The following is a 15,699-nucleotide window of genomic DNA, read 5'->3' as shown; positions in this document are numbered from 1 at the left end:
TCCCGCTTATGCTCTAAAACCCGTGCTAATTTCTTTAAAAAAACTGAAAATGTGTTGATAGGAAAGTGGTGAAAAAGGGGCAGAAAGAGGGAAAGACAGTAGGGAAAATAGCTAGGGATGTGCAGGAAGGGTGTAAGGAAGATCCATAGCTGACCATTTCTTCTACAGCAACAGCTGCGCATATACACTGAATTTGGAGATAGATTTGGACACTCATACCCCTGACAGAGGGGTGTGGACAACAATAATATGTTGTTAAGCCAATTATACCAGATTACATGTGTCCAGTGGACACGTGTGTGAAATGGACAACTATGTATAGGGCGATATGTTTTTTTTTGGTAACAAATTGCCCTTTTTTTTCAGGTAGAAATGGGATGTTGGGGAGGGATAGTAGCTATATTTGGGGAGGTAGGTAGGGTAGGTTAACAGACAAGACAAACAACACACATACAGGGGTGGTATATGACATATGTGGGGGATAAACACCTTGATGGGGAAGGGTGTTGGGAAATCGGAAGCCCATGAGCCCCCTAGTGGAAACATGGAACTGAGGTCTCTACACATGGGCAGTCACCACTGCACATTTTCAGCCCCAAAGGTGGTTGTGCTGGGGGCTGATTAGGAGGGCCAGGCTGACCTTCTCATTGTGACACATGGCCCTCAAGCTGGCATAACAAATCTCTGACCTCCCTGCGGAGCTCATTACACACTACGACTCGGACCTGGCGATGGGTGACAGGTTTCTGTCCGCGCCCGCTCGTGATGGGAGCTTGCCCCATCTCCTGAGGTGGTTCCACCCAAAGGTGGTGCAGGACCAACGGACAAGGAGGTCCCGGGTTGGGCCCCAGATGTACTGGTGCCCGGTGCCATGGCCAGCTGAGGTGGGACAGGTGGGTCTGCTGGGACTGGTCTTCAAAAAACGTGCTATGGTGTTTAGATTTCATCAACATATGTGGGTTAGTAATAGTCAGCATATTCCAGTATTAGGTATAACAGCATGCATAGATATTCCCATTAACCCAAACTCCAGATAAGGGATAGTTGCATAGCAAACAGAACACATGCATATATGGGACCACAGTGGTCATTACAACAGCATGCAGATACATTGATGGCAGCATGCCACCAATGTGGGAGTATTTCAACATAGCACATGCATAGAAACAAATTTAAATAATTATTAAACAATAGGACATATGTCCCAACAGCAGAGTTAATTCAGCACACACCAATTGAGTTGTCTATGTAGTTTATTGTTGCAGATATGGTGGGGGGAGAGAAAGATGTCAATTAACAATTAGTATATTCTTGTAGTTCGCATTACTTTCCTAGTCAGTGCTGTGATCTGTACCTTAGAGGTTTTAGTACACTACACTATTGCCTTAGTTTGGGCAGTGGTATGGCTGTCGATGACTATATACATGAACTTGTTTTACCTCTTACCTGGTATTCCTGTGGATATATTGTTTGTTAACACTACCTAACTGTTTCTACACATACTCCCAGATTCCAGGTTGATGTTATGCACATACCTGTCTATCTATTTTTGCACATATTCTGGGCATGTCTTCACCACATGCAGGTGAACTGGAACATATTTTGACTATTGCCCTCTTAAACCTTTAGTGACTTGCACAATGCCAGGTTTGTTTTATCTGACATTTTCCAAATATGTACAGGTCTGACAGTCAGTTATATGACATGAAATGCTGCCTACATGTCAGAAATTAGCACACTGATATGGCAGGGGGACAGGGTAACAGCCAGCAGATATTGGCCGAATAACTGGACATTCTGGATATTTCTATTTCTGTACACTTGTGGGGTATGATTCTGCATACAGCTTACTACCACTCCCGTGATTCGAACCATGGCTGTGTCTGCTAAAAATAAAACACAGTTCATCTCAGTTGAGTGTGCTTTATAGATATTGCTGTGCATCTCTTGTCTGATTTCTGTCTATAAATCTCCTGTGGTTTTACATTCTGACCTTGTAATTACAACACTCTTATACAGGATTTCCTAGACAGTTGTATTATGTAGTACAGTGTGGGTGACAGTGATGAGTAATACCTTATTATTCTGAGTAACTGCAATTCTAACAGTGCCATACAATACCAGAGTAAGCAGTACCAGTTCAGGATATCAATCTTTTATTTACAGGCACAGTGTTCGTATCTGACAGACCTGTGGGAGCAATTTTTTTTAGCACTACCTGCATGTTGCCACACAAATTACCAGTTTCCACATTAGAATTATGCACATACATCTCACTCTCTTACTGTACACACTCTGGTCACAGCTTGACAACATGGGGGTGGAGATAGGACATACTTGGCTACTTACTTTCATAACATTTTGGGGGGTTGCTAGAGTGACAGGCTTGTTGTTATAGATATCTGACAATCAGTGGTATGTCTTGTTTGCTGCCTACATGTCTGGGATCATCCCACTGATTTGCCAGGGGGGACAGGGTGACAGGAAGCAGTTATGGGCCGAGTTACTTCACATTCCGGACATTTCTGTACACTTGTAGGGTATGATTCTGCATACAGCCTAGTACCACTCCCAGGATTCGAACCATAAGTGTGTGTGCAAAAATTACAACAGTCCACATCGCAGTTGAGTGTGCTATTTGGATTATATTGTCTGTCTTTTCAGTGTTTCCTGTCTAAGTCTCTCTCGGTTGTACTATTTGACCTCTTGAGATTACAACAGTCATGTATAGACATTCCTACACATTTTATTTATGTAGCACAGTGTGGGTAACAGTGCTTACTACAACAGTACTATTAAGTGATTGCAACTCTACATTACCATATGATATCAGAGTGAACACATGCAGTCCAGCAGTTAGACCTTTATTGTCAGGCGATTATGCTTTTATTTACATACAACCTATATGAGACTCTTCCTGCCCTATTCTCTGGTGTATGTAGTACATGCCTTAAACAATACAGGTTTTATACAGGCAATTCACTTACTAGTTTTAGATTTATTTCCTATGACAGTACATTTAAGAGTATTACTAACCTGCCTGACATCGCAACCGCTGCAGTCTACAGCCATGGTTTTCCTGGTTCGCAGAACCCTCACCTGCTGCTGTGAAAGACATAAGAGGAATACTTAGCCATACTTATTCATAATATATATGAGCTGGCAATTATTAAACAGGTAGTGGACTGATACTTTCACACGGCTGGGACATCCCATGTCCTCCTAGCCTCTTGGATCCACTGATCCAAGAGATCCCCCTTTCTCTGCTTCAGGTCGGCATACTGATGCCTGACCTGCTCACCAGTTCAGGGTATGCCAGTGGCACTGGTGAGATCACGGGCGAGATGGTCCCAGGCTTCTGCTTTGTATTGGGAACCCTGCTACTGGCCCTGCAGCAGTCTCTGGTCATGGTCTTTCACAAGGAGTACTTCCATGACTCTGGACTCCTGGATGCCCCAGCGCTGCACTCAAAAGCGCACACCCTCTCGCATTCCAGACATAGTGCCTACAAGGGGAAGCTACAACCAGTTATGAGATGTATTCCCACCTGTTGGGTTTAAATAGGGCCTGTTTCCTTCCCTTTGCTGTGATTGGACAGTTTTGAAAATGCTAAGCTATGGGCAAACCTGCTTAAGTATGTCTGGCTTTGCTTAAATGGGTATACCAACCGGCAGACTGAGTTAGCTGGCCTACACATTGCTTACACTTACTAAGCTGGGCTGTGCAATGCTTAGCATTGCTTAATATTTAATTTGCATTCTATTTGCATTTTGGCATTGATTTATTATTCATTGCATGTTATATATGTATTTGGTATCCATGATTCATGTGTAGGTACACTGTATGGGGTCCTTGTGTTTATTAGGGGGTTTCAACACTTTATTACAATGACACCTTACATCTGGGCTTAATGCAGTACTTCAGTTCGCATATGTATGTCCTATAGTAGGTTATACAATATGAAATTGTATATAGATTCCTTTCACATGTTCAGTTTGTATTTCCTATAGCGAGGATCTGTTTGGTGATACCTCAATTTTACATACTGCTGTGATGGTTTAGTGATTATAGTGTTCACGGGTCTAGGGTTCAAGACCTGCAAAGGCTGTTTATTTTGTTTCTGGCCAGCACAGCGGCTGATGCATACAGAGTGATTAAGGCACTTTTAAGCAATTATAAGCGGGTTTGAGTAGGTTTGTGCGAAGGTAAGCAATGCTAACCTCTGGTTAAATATGCTTATAGAGTGTTAGCTTCAATATTGCTTAACCTGTGTGCACATTGCTTACCCCATCACAAAATGGGCTTAGACCTGCTTACTACTGCTTAAATATGCTTATTCCCGCTTACTACTGCGTACTCCCGCTTACCACTGCACTAGTTTAGACAGTGATGTCTAATGGTTCTTGGCAAAGTGGTGGATTTGGAAACTGTATGGATTTATCATTCATTACACATTTTACCTTCCATTTGTATCCCTGATTCCTGTGTACAGATACTGTATGGGACACTTTTGATTATCTGTAGATTTTACAACATTATGACAATAACACCTCACATCTGCATTTAATGCAGTACTCCAGTTCACAAATATATGTTATGTCATACGTTATGCAACAAAATCAATTGATCATAAAGTGAATTGGCATGGAAAACGGATTGTACTGGAGTGGGACTCAAACACTCAAACTGGGAATGACTGCTTGTAAGGCGAATGCTCTTCCCACTACAGTACTGCTGTACTGCTCTGTTTGCATATATCTTGCTTTTTATCCTCTTGTGCTATTTAAGCTGCATTAACCATAGCTAAGCGATGGGCAAACCCGCGCACCTATGCTTACATTTAATCTGTTTTATAAAAACAAAACACTTCTTTATATTTAATGTTTTAACTATTGCTCTTGTAAACATGGGGGGATGTTGCTGGGGGTATGCAAACACCTATGAGTGGTGTCGCTCATTCTTCTTCATACACTTCTGTTCTTCATTGCAGGGGCATGTATATTCTGAGAGCTCTGCTCTCAGACATGCCCCCTGCACTCATACATGCTCCATGTCCATTTAGGAGCTCAGGCAGTGCCCCTTCATTAATATGCATGGCACGCTGCTGTCCTTCTCTTAATCAGACACTTCCATGCAGGACTAAGCTAGTCCTGCATGGAAGGATAGTGAATCCAGGGGACTGACTAAACATCTGCAAGCTAAAATGAAGTGGGGATGACAGCATACAGATTAACAATACATGCCATTGCTACCAGAACATCATACTTTGCTGAAAGCTTTCTTATTTTACCTAGGAAGTGTCATCCAGTTTAAAATAAGCTGGAGTTTCCAGCAAAACACCATTGATGCAACTGTTAAAAAAAAAAAAAAAAAAAAAAAAGAAAAAAACAAACACATACTAAAATAATTGGTCTAAAAGGAGACTTATAACTACACTTGTTACTCTTGGGTATGCAAACATTGTTGGCAACCTGAGATGCTCAACATGATAACATTTAAAATGACATTAGTGGTGTTGCTATCTAGTAGTAATTCAGGGAAAACATCATTGACAGACCTGTAAGCCTGCATTATATCATAATATGAAATGTTTTTATAAAAAAAAAAAAAATCAAAAAAATCTTCATGCTTACAATATACATCCTGCGGTTCGGAATAACAAAGCCTCTCCCTTTGTGATGTTCCACTACTAAAATATTTTGTTATTATCAACATCTTTATTAACGACTTCCACAAAGCCTTACCCAACACCAAAATTGTGCAATACGCAGATGATTCTACTTTAATCTGCTGTGCCTCTAACCTTTCTGAACTCCAAACAGTCACCCAAACTGCTTTCTCCTCCACTGAAAACTGGATGCTCCAAAATCATCTCTCTCTAAATGCTAGCAAATCCAAAATACTTCTATTCTCTCCCTCAAAAGCTCCCCACATTGACAAAACGTCATTCCAAATCACTAGCCTAAACAATTCTACTATAGAAGTTGTTCCCTTCACCAAACTCCTCGGTGTTACTATCAATGAACACCTAAAATTTGATACTCACATCCAGCAAAACATTAAGAAAACCCATATAAAACTTGGCTTACTATACAGAAACAGCCACTTCCTCTCTCCCTCCACTAGACTAACTCTAGCCACTACCTATCTGTTCCCCTCACTACTACATGGTGCTCCCCTATTAACTAATGTATCCGCTACTCTTACCTCCAAACTAGAGGTCTGTTACAATAAGACTTCCAAATTCACTACCAAGGCCAAAGCCTCCTCTCACCATTGTGCTTCCCTTCATTTGCTAAATTGGCTTGAGGTCCACAACCATTTAGATTACCTCCAAATCATCACAGCCCACAAATTATTATTTCAACCAGCTAGGTGTCCTGCACTATCAACATCCTCCAACCTTATACTCCTCACAGAACTCTCAGATCTACCCACCAAAACCTAATCTCTGTCCACAAACCCAACCGCCCTGCAGGTCAGCATCTCCTATCATTTTCCTCAGCTAAAAAATGGAATTCTCTCCCTACTTCCCTAAGGACCTGCAAAAGCTTTGAAAATTTTAAAACTCAGCTACATTCCTATCTCTTCTCAACTAGGAAATGCAACTGTGCTCTCCCCCTCACTCCTCCTAACCACTCCTTCCCCTCTTACTCCCCTGGCTAACTCTGAACTCCAGCTGACCAGTTGACCTGATACAATTTGTACTCTCTGTAAATAACAAAACTGTACTTTGTATGTTAAATGTTATTGGCTGTTATTCATGCTAAAACATGTTGTTGTTCTTCTTCTATGTATGTTAAATGCTATTGCCAGTTTGTCATGCTAAAATTAAATTGTAATTGCTTTCTTAAATTTACTTATCTAAAGTATGCTTTGCAATAATTCACTATAATATTCTCTGTAACTAAACTGTGTAATGCAGAGCTTTTCACCCCGGGCCAACACTTAAAATGGGCTTCCTGAGCCCAGTGGACCTCCCCGGTCACCAAACTGGAAATAAATAAAATAAATAAATAAATATTACTGGTACTGGGCAAAGTGAAATATTCTGCTTTTTTTTTTTTTCATTTGAAAAACTTCTTACTGGGTTTCTTGGGTAAAACTTTATGCATGTCACAATTCACATGGTGACTTAATATAGGCAGTGTAGGTTAGAGGGATGACCTACTTCTATTTCTTAGTAGTTTCATGAACTCACAGTTGTCACATTTAGATATGATCAGACTTAAATCCTACTTATGTGTGAAGCACTTAAGCATAATCAAAGTGATAAACAAGTCTTCCTTCCTGAAAGGATTTAGTGAAATATCTTTTTTAAGTGAAATTTGAAATGATGTTGGTTGAATGTCAAACAAATTTTGCATTTCAAAAGTATTAACATATTCTGGTGTTATTTGTTGGCTCAGCTGCCAAGTCTTTTCCCTCTTGACTGAGAATTGGATAAACCCTGTCTTTTCAGTGATGCTTATGTCAAATATTGGTTGCTAAAATTATGTCATAGATTAAAAATTGGCTAAAGTTGATTGCCTATCAGGTGACTGATTAGGATGATGATTCTTATCTGTCCACCATTGTGGATAATTCCTCTTTATAGACTGTGTCACTATAAATTGCTTATGTTGTCACTGATTAGGGAAACCGCACAAGTGTTAGATGAAGTCAATGGGGCTTGACCCTTTATGTTGTTATTTTTATTAACCATTATATTCTTTTTATCTCACTTATGTTCCTTTTTCTTTCTTTTTTATATTTTTATCAGCTGAAGTCATGTTATGTCTTTCTAGTTTTGCAAAGGGAAAAAAAGTCAATATACTCAACACATAAACTATCAAGAGTGGAAGGCTTAATAACCAATGCATGTAGTTTACCCAATCCAGATTTTAATAAAGAAACAACTTTCTGGTTATGCTTCAACATAATTTACATATTCGCAAAACTACATTTATTAAATAAAATAGAAATTTCAGAATGCAATACAAAATTATTTACAAGCTCATTAGGGAACTTGTAAACTTTAATTCCTTAAGGACCCTGCTTATTTTAAAATATCCCTTAAATAAAAAATATGTCTCAGCACAGGTATTTTAATTGCAGTAATTTATTTGCTAATAATTCCTAAAGTTTTTAGTACTGATGTCAGAAACAGATATTAACATAAAAACCCATTGTGTATTCATCTTTGTGTTTAAAACCAGCTGGGGCAGAAACAATGTTTTGGAAAGTCCAACATATGTGTATTACTGGGCACCATAGACCAAACATGAGTTAGACTACTAAAGAAAACCAATTGTTGCTAGTAGTGTTTTTTAAAGCAATTCTATGTATCTGTTGAAAATTAAATAAATCAATCCATGGAAGGGCTGAACACATTCCAAAAATGCAACTGCACAGATGAGGTAATATCCAAGCCAAATATGAAACTATTATTATCAATGTTGTACCTGGTATGACAATCACCCAATTGTATAACATAAAACCAGTGACATAGTAGTCACAGTCAGGAAATTTCATAAAAATGTTTGCACATTTCTCTTACAATTTTTTTTACTTAAAAACATGGTTAAATAGCATGCATGAAAGTCACATGAATTAAATTAGCTAATCAAAGATAAAGGTAAATGTCCAACAAGATAAAAAAATAAGATACATTTATACATACCAGTTTCTAGAAGTGAAATGATTTAGGCCAGGAATAACTCCACATCTCACGGGTCAGCAGCCAAACTACCAACAAATAAGTACACCCCCTACAAAAAAAAAAAAAAAAAAAAAATAATTAAATAAATAAAACTTCAAACACCAACTCTCAAAATAAACAGACTGCACTTCTCCCACAACATAACTTAAAACCATGTAACACACCTAACTGCCTTCTCATAGCCTAATGCTAGCACCCAAATATTGTAGATTTACCTTGGTTGAAACCTTTCTTTCAGTTTCCCTATCCAGCTCAACAAGCATTACTATCCTCTTCCACACCTTAATCCCACCCCCCACCCCCAACTATAGCCAAATTCATATTTCATCTCCACACAGCTTTCAGCTCCTTAGGACATTATCTTTATGGCATTCATCTATTTCTTCCTTTTTTCTCATCTTTTCATAATAATAGCCATTTGCTATCATGGCCGGTGTGAGTTCTTCTGACTTTTTTATTCATGTCTAACCATCACCTTTTAACAGACATCCTTTATACTTCTCTTTCCTCAACTAACACTTCATCTATAGCTTACACTCTGTATCACCTTATCTGTATATATCCACTACAGCTTGCATAAAAATGTCATTATCTTTATAAGCCAGTACCATTTCATTATCTTGCAAAAAAAGCTGTAGAAATCTCAGCTCCGTTAAGATATTGTTTTGCATTGGGCTCAGACTGAAATAGGACCAAAATAAATCACCACTGAACTGCTGTTAATATGACTAAATAAATAAATAATCAAGCAAACATACAAATAAATAATATAAAATTGTAGATTAATGTTAAAAATCTCAAACATAAAGCAAACTGTGCACATACTGCCTTAGTTAAATGCACAGAGATTGGAAATTCTATCTAAAAGGAAGGTACTATAACTTTTAAGTAACAAAAATAATCACAGATTTTCAAACTGAGTACCACCACCATTTTCTTTTCTGGTAGCCAGTATCTTAATGCGTTAGAAGCCGTGTTTGAATATACAGTATTAAAGGCATTTTATTTGATTTTGAAATGACTAGAAATGCTCATATTTCAAGAAACAGTTATACAGAAGAGATGATTAAAATATTACATGTAAAATGTATCTCTCAAAGTGAATATCCAGGCATTAGTCCTGTCAGAAAGTCAAAATGGAGCTCATTATGAGCTCTTAGCTGCTGTTTGAAATGATACACTCTCAAAGACAATATCTATTTATCTATCTAGCTACATAGATATAGATACAGATATAGATATGCATATGTACACACACACACATATATATATATATATATATATATATATATATATATATATATATATATAGGGTCTATATTAGAGCACTCAACATTCAAAATGTCAAGTGTTCTAATATCGAACCCTATGAATCGAAAATTTAAAACATCAAACATACAGAACAGCAAATTTTTTCCTAGGGAAAAAAATTGCTGTTCCAAAACACATACACACAACACAAGCACACCAAACAAACAGCAATCCACACACATACACCTAAACTCTTACACCTAACCCTACACTAACCTATACATACACCACTAAGTATCCACTTACCTTAACCCAAACCCTAACCCTACGGTCTGTCACTATCGCTTTGATCCACCTCACCCACGCACCACGCCTAACCTAACTCTCACCTACCCCACCCCTAACCCTCACATCCTAACTCACCTACCCCACCCTAACCCTCACATCCACACTATCACACACTTACCTGACCCGCGCCCCAACCCTAACTCACCTAACCTGCCCTAACCCTCACGTCCACACAATCGCACACTTACCTGAACCTGAACTGTAACTTTCCACAACAGTGCTGAAAATACCAAAGCAACAGAAATGGACAACTGAATTCTTTCCCTAGGAAAAATGTTGGTTTTCTGTTTCTTCGATATTTTCAGCGTTCACTAAAACCGGGTCGATATTAGCACATTCGATATTTTGAATGTTCGGTGTTCTAATATAGACCCTATATATATATATATATATATATATATATATATATATATATATATATATATATATATATATATATATATATATATATATATGTGTGTGTGTTTGTGTGTGTGTGTGTGTTTATATCTACGAAGAGAGAGTCATTGAATTGTAATGCAAAATTGATATAATACATCTACAATTGCCAGAAATGCCTTGTAAATAAATTTTAGTATTATTAGCTATAAAGAAAGAAAGGCAGTCCTGAAGGAAGACACCTAATCAGTATGTATAAATAAGCATCAGACAAGCAACACATAATTAACTCCTAGTCCTCCTGCATTTACTAGGCACTAAAAGTCCAAATGTAGATGCAGTTTGCTGTCCAAAAGCAATATGTTGCTTCCTTCTCCTGCTCACTATACCCTAAGTGATACCTACAGCTACCTCCTGTAGAAAGAAAATCAGCTATAGATCGCAACTGCAAACGGTAGGATTGTTATAGTTACTAACATCAGACCTTTACCAACTAGCAGCATTAGCTATATGTGTCTGGATTTAGCAGGAGGAAATTCAAAACTACAGTGCCACAAAGTAAAGCTATGTATAGTGTAACCACTTCTGCTGGCATGATCTTAAAAACTCCTGCTACTAGTACATTTTACTAAAATATTTGTCAAGAGACAAAACATAAGAAGGAAAAGACAGTTCTGCTGGCATGATCTTAAAAAACTCCTGCTACAAGTCAATTTCAGTAAAAGCTTTGTCAAGAGATAAAATGTAAAAAGGAAAAGACTGTTTTTTGTCAGTTGTTCTATTTCTCAATGATAATTACCCAGTCATGTTATCCAGTACAGTGATGAATGTTATAACTATAGCTAGATATAAAGCATAAACAGAATGGCAGACCACAAAGTTTATTAAATGCTGATTGGGTACTATTGGAATAATTAATGAATATAGCACAGTTAACTTTCTCTAAAACTTTTTACTGCTGTTTCTAAAACAGTGAAAGAAATAAAAGGCATCTGTTTCATCTCATGAATATCCAAAACCATTAATACATTTTATGAAAGTACAATTGGTACTCCTGACTCTTTATTTATGTGAATCTGATGGGGAAAAATCCATATTTTCGTTTTAATATCTACTTACATTAAACAATCCTCTCAGCCCAGTCTTAAACTTTTAATGTCAGCTGAGGCATTTCTGTAACTTCATATTTCTTGCTTTTCTTGAAAAAGAGCTATATCATCTGCATATAAAACAATCTCAGGAATAATATTCTAAATTTTAGACTGCAGTCATTATTATGATACAAAAAGTAACAGATGAACTAAGACTGATCTCTATGAGGCACAACACTTTTGGCATATGTCAGGTGAGTGACACAAATTCTATTACTCCTTCTCCCATTATGTATGGAGAAACCTGGTCTAATACAACAAAATGGATCACTGCTTCCTTTTAGCTGAACATATGCATGTTTGCACACAGTCTGAAGAGACTCGCTCACATGCCAGATGTGTGGCTACATGCATGTTTTACACACTCACACAAACACACACACACACACGCACACACACGCACACACACACCCACACACACTCACACACACACACACACACACACACACACACACACACACACACACACACACACACACACACACACCAGCAAGAAGTATGGTAAGTGCAAATTGTTTGAAGCCATAATTGCTTTCTAATTCATTCATTGTAAAAAAAAAACCCAACACTTTAGATAATTCCTTAGTGACTTTGAAATTCAGTCAGTGAAACAGCTGCATCAGCATGCCTGTCCGCAGAATCAAGTTCACTTCTCAGCATGCAAGTCTATTTTTGTTCTTGTTGGTTTTCTGTGGTATATTGTATTTTTTATGTGATTTTGAGCTTGTCTAGCCAAGTGCTGCAAAGTATGGCTTAACTGATATGCTTAATTATTTGTCAAAGAGCTGCCATCATTTATGCAACATGTTTGTGCTAGTGCTGCTACAGTTTGACAGTGTTGGTCTCTGATGCATCATTCATTAATCAATCAATTGGTTTACTTAGCACTTGGCTGATAATCAGCTATATTTGTCATAGCAGCTGTTATTCTTTGGTTGGTTAACTAGTTAATCACTTTCTTTGACCATTGCATAAATTATACATAATTTCATGGTATAAATGGTGGGTCAATGACAACGGATCAAATACATTAAATATCGAAAGGCCAGAAAACTGAAAACACTGGTGATAGAAACTTGTTTTATGAGATCACGGTACAGTGAAAATCAGGAAATTTGCCCTTTCCTCATTGTAGTGCGATTTCAGAGTTAGTATATATATTTAGTGGGGGGTATGGTGGGTGCAGCCCCCCACAAAATGGGTTTCTATTACCTGTGTTTTAGATTTTCCGGCCGTTCGATATTTAGTGTATTTGATCTGTTGTCATAGACCTTAAATGGTAGTTCTAAACAGTCATCTGAGTTAGAAATGCAAGAAGTCATCTTAAATAGCTTAGTACATTTTGTTTGGATTTAATTAGCTTGGGTCTTAGGCTCATATGCCATACCATGATTTTTGTATCAACTAGCCATGTAATTCTATATATGCACAAAACATTTCACCACTCAATATTCTGTAAAATGTTGCAGTCCTTTCTCCTTCCACCTGAGTTATCTCTCCTTTTTCTTGGCTTTTCTGCTTTATTTGATATGAAGACTTGGATTCATTTACTTTCTGTCTGCCCTTGACTTCAAAGCCATTTTCATAATTTGTAATTGCAATAATTAATGATAATAATACCCATTTGTTAATTAGATATGTCCACTGGGTATATATTTCTTTGATTTGCTCAAGGTCACATGGTAGGCAAAAGAGGGCTAAGGGACTCAACCCCCTGTATCAAAGAAATTACAGGTCACAGCATCAACCCTCTGTGCCAACTGCTAGATGCATAATAATTGATGAAGCATTAAATTATAGCATAAATATTTTCAGTGAATACACTGAACACTTATTTATTTCTTTTGAAACATATTAATTTTATTTACTTGTTTTAGCAACTATTACATACCTTTTGCCAGACCATCTACTACCCCTCCAGCTTCTCCTAACCTAGTGTCCCTAGTATTTCATGCAATGTGTATGTGGGGGGACTTTATCTCTGATGACCTTAATGGGACTGTCAATTATCTCCAGGCCTATCTTCTAATGCTGAATTTTAATGGTACTTCACCCCCAACACAGGAAGAGTGCCAGATTAGTGACATATGTCCCTCCCCACCCTCCCAGAATGGATGACCTTATTAAATGCTGCTCCTTCCTGCCTTCTCTCCTAACTCTCCTGAGCTGCTAGTCAGTCTTGGGAATTCTGGCTGACTGCAAGGACTCCATCTCTCTATGTTAGGGATACTTATGCATGTCCCGTACTTTACTAAAAGCAAGTATGTCTAATATTCAGGAACTTTATACATCCGGTTATTGTAGTTATAAAGATGCCTGCAATTAATTGTTTATATGTGAAAATGAGAAAAACAAATCATTTAAAATAGTTCAAGGAAGAATGTTCCCCAGTAGGTAAACAGTCCCCGTTGTATTATGTGAACAAACCAGGAAAAGACAGCAACGGTATACTGAAGCAGGACTAATATAACCATTCAATAAAACCAGAACGACATTTATTACCAGCTAAGCACTTTCACCACAAGATGTGGCTTCATCAGACCATATACAAACAAAGATACATGAACCACCAAACAGTTCTATATACTCATATCCTCCCACTCATTAAATTCAAGTATTCCTTGTAGCAAATCATTTAGCTTCAAAAATGACCTCTAATTAATGAGCGTCATTGATAGTCAGCTCACACAATTCAAAACAACAACAAACAATATGTCAAACTGCTTTTTCATGTATCGCATTATATTAATAAAAATTCTGCCATAAAACTAAGTAGTATATGCATACAAGCACTTATTCCACATAGAAATGCAAACTATATATATATATATATATATCGCTGCTTTCTCAAACCTTTTCCAAAATTCCAAAAACAAAACCAACATGTTTAGGCTCAGCTTTTAAATGTCTATATAGTGTGTTGTTCACATTCCCTTTCCTGATACTGTAAATATGCTCGTAAATACATTTATTACGTGCCCTTTCTGATTTTCCTACATAGAAGCTAGAACAGTCTCTGCAGATGGCCAAGTATACTATGCCTTTTGTGGCGCAGTTACCCATTTAAAAGCTGAGCCTAAACACGTTGGTTTTGTTTTTGGAATTTTGGAAAAGATTTACATAGACCCTAGAGGGGGTGATTGGGAGAATTGGTTATGTTGCAGCGAGACCTACTGGCAACTTAGGCTTAATGCATCCCATCGCCCTGGTTTAAATGACCACATTTCAATTAAGCCATACCTGGTAAAAAGAGCAGAGAAATTATATGAAATACACACTATTTTTGAATCAATTTTACGTTTATACCACAATTATTAGTAAGACTTTTGGTACAAGTTTACAATATATTTAATTATATATGCATAAAAATATATATACCTAAGGTATTGTGAATATGCTCATAACTAATGATGCTTGGTAGTGCAATTGTGTTTTTATATGAAATGTTGCTTTAAAAGTTTAAAATGTTTTTGGTGCCTTTTTTATGGAAGGGGATATTTAAATGGGAATACTGGATGTGTTTCTTGTTTTATACTGGAAAAAGCCTTGCATTTATGTCACGTGAAAGCACTTGTGATATCTTGTTAAAATGATTTATACTGCCATCCTTGACCACTGCTTGGACAGTTTTCTTTGGAATTTTACTAGTTGAAGTTATTATTCTCTGCTTATTTTTGATTTAATATATATAGTCGCACTATCGCAACGTGGAAGCGCAGGGCAGCAGTGCGCAAAGGGGATCAGAAGGAAAATATAAAAATAAAGAATAAAACTGCAATGAAACACATATCAAGATTTCCCCGTAATAGTCAATGGCAGGCATGCTACACCATACTAATGAGCAAGGGTTGTTAAGGGGCTGTGACAGTG

The sequence above is a fragment of the Protopterus annectens genome, chromosome 3.part0 (genome assembly GCF_019279795.1).
Source record: "Protopterus annectens isolate FY-2018-M chromosome 3.part0, PAN1.0, whole genome shotgun sequence".
NCBI lineage: Eukaryota > Metazoa > Chordata > Ceratodontiformes > Protopteridae > Protopterus > Protopterus annectens.
Note: the sequence above shows the minus strand (reverse complement) of the source record.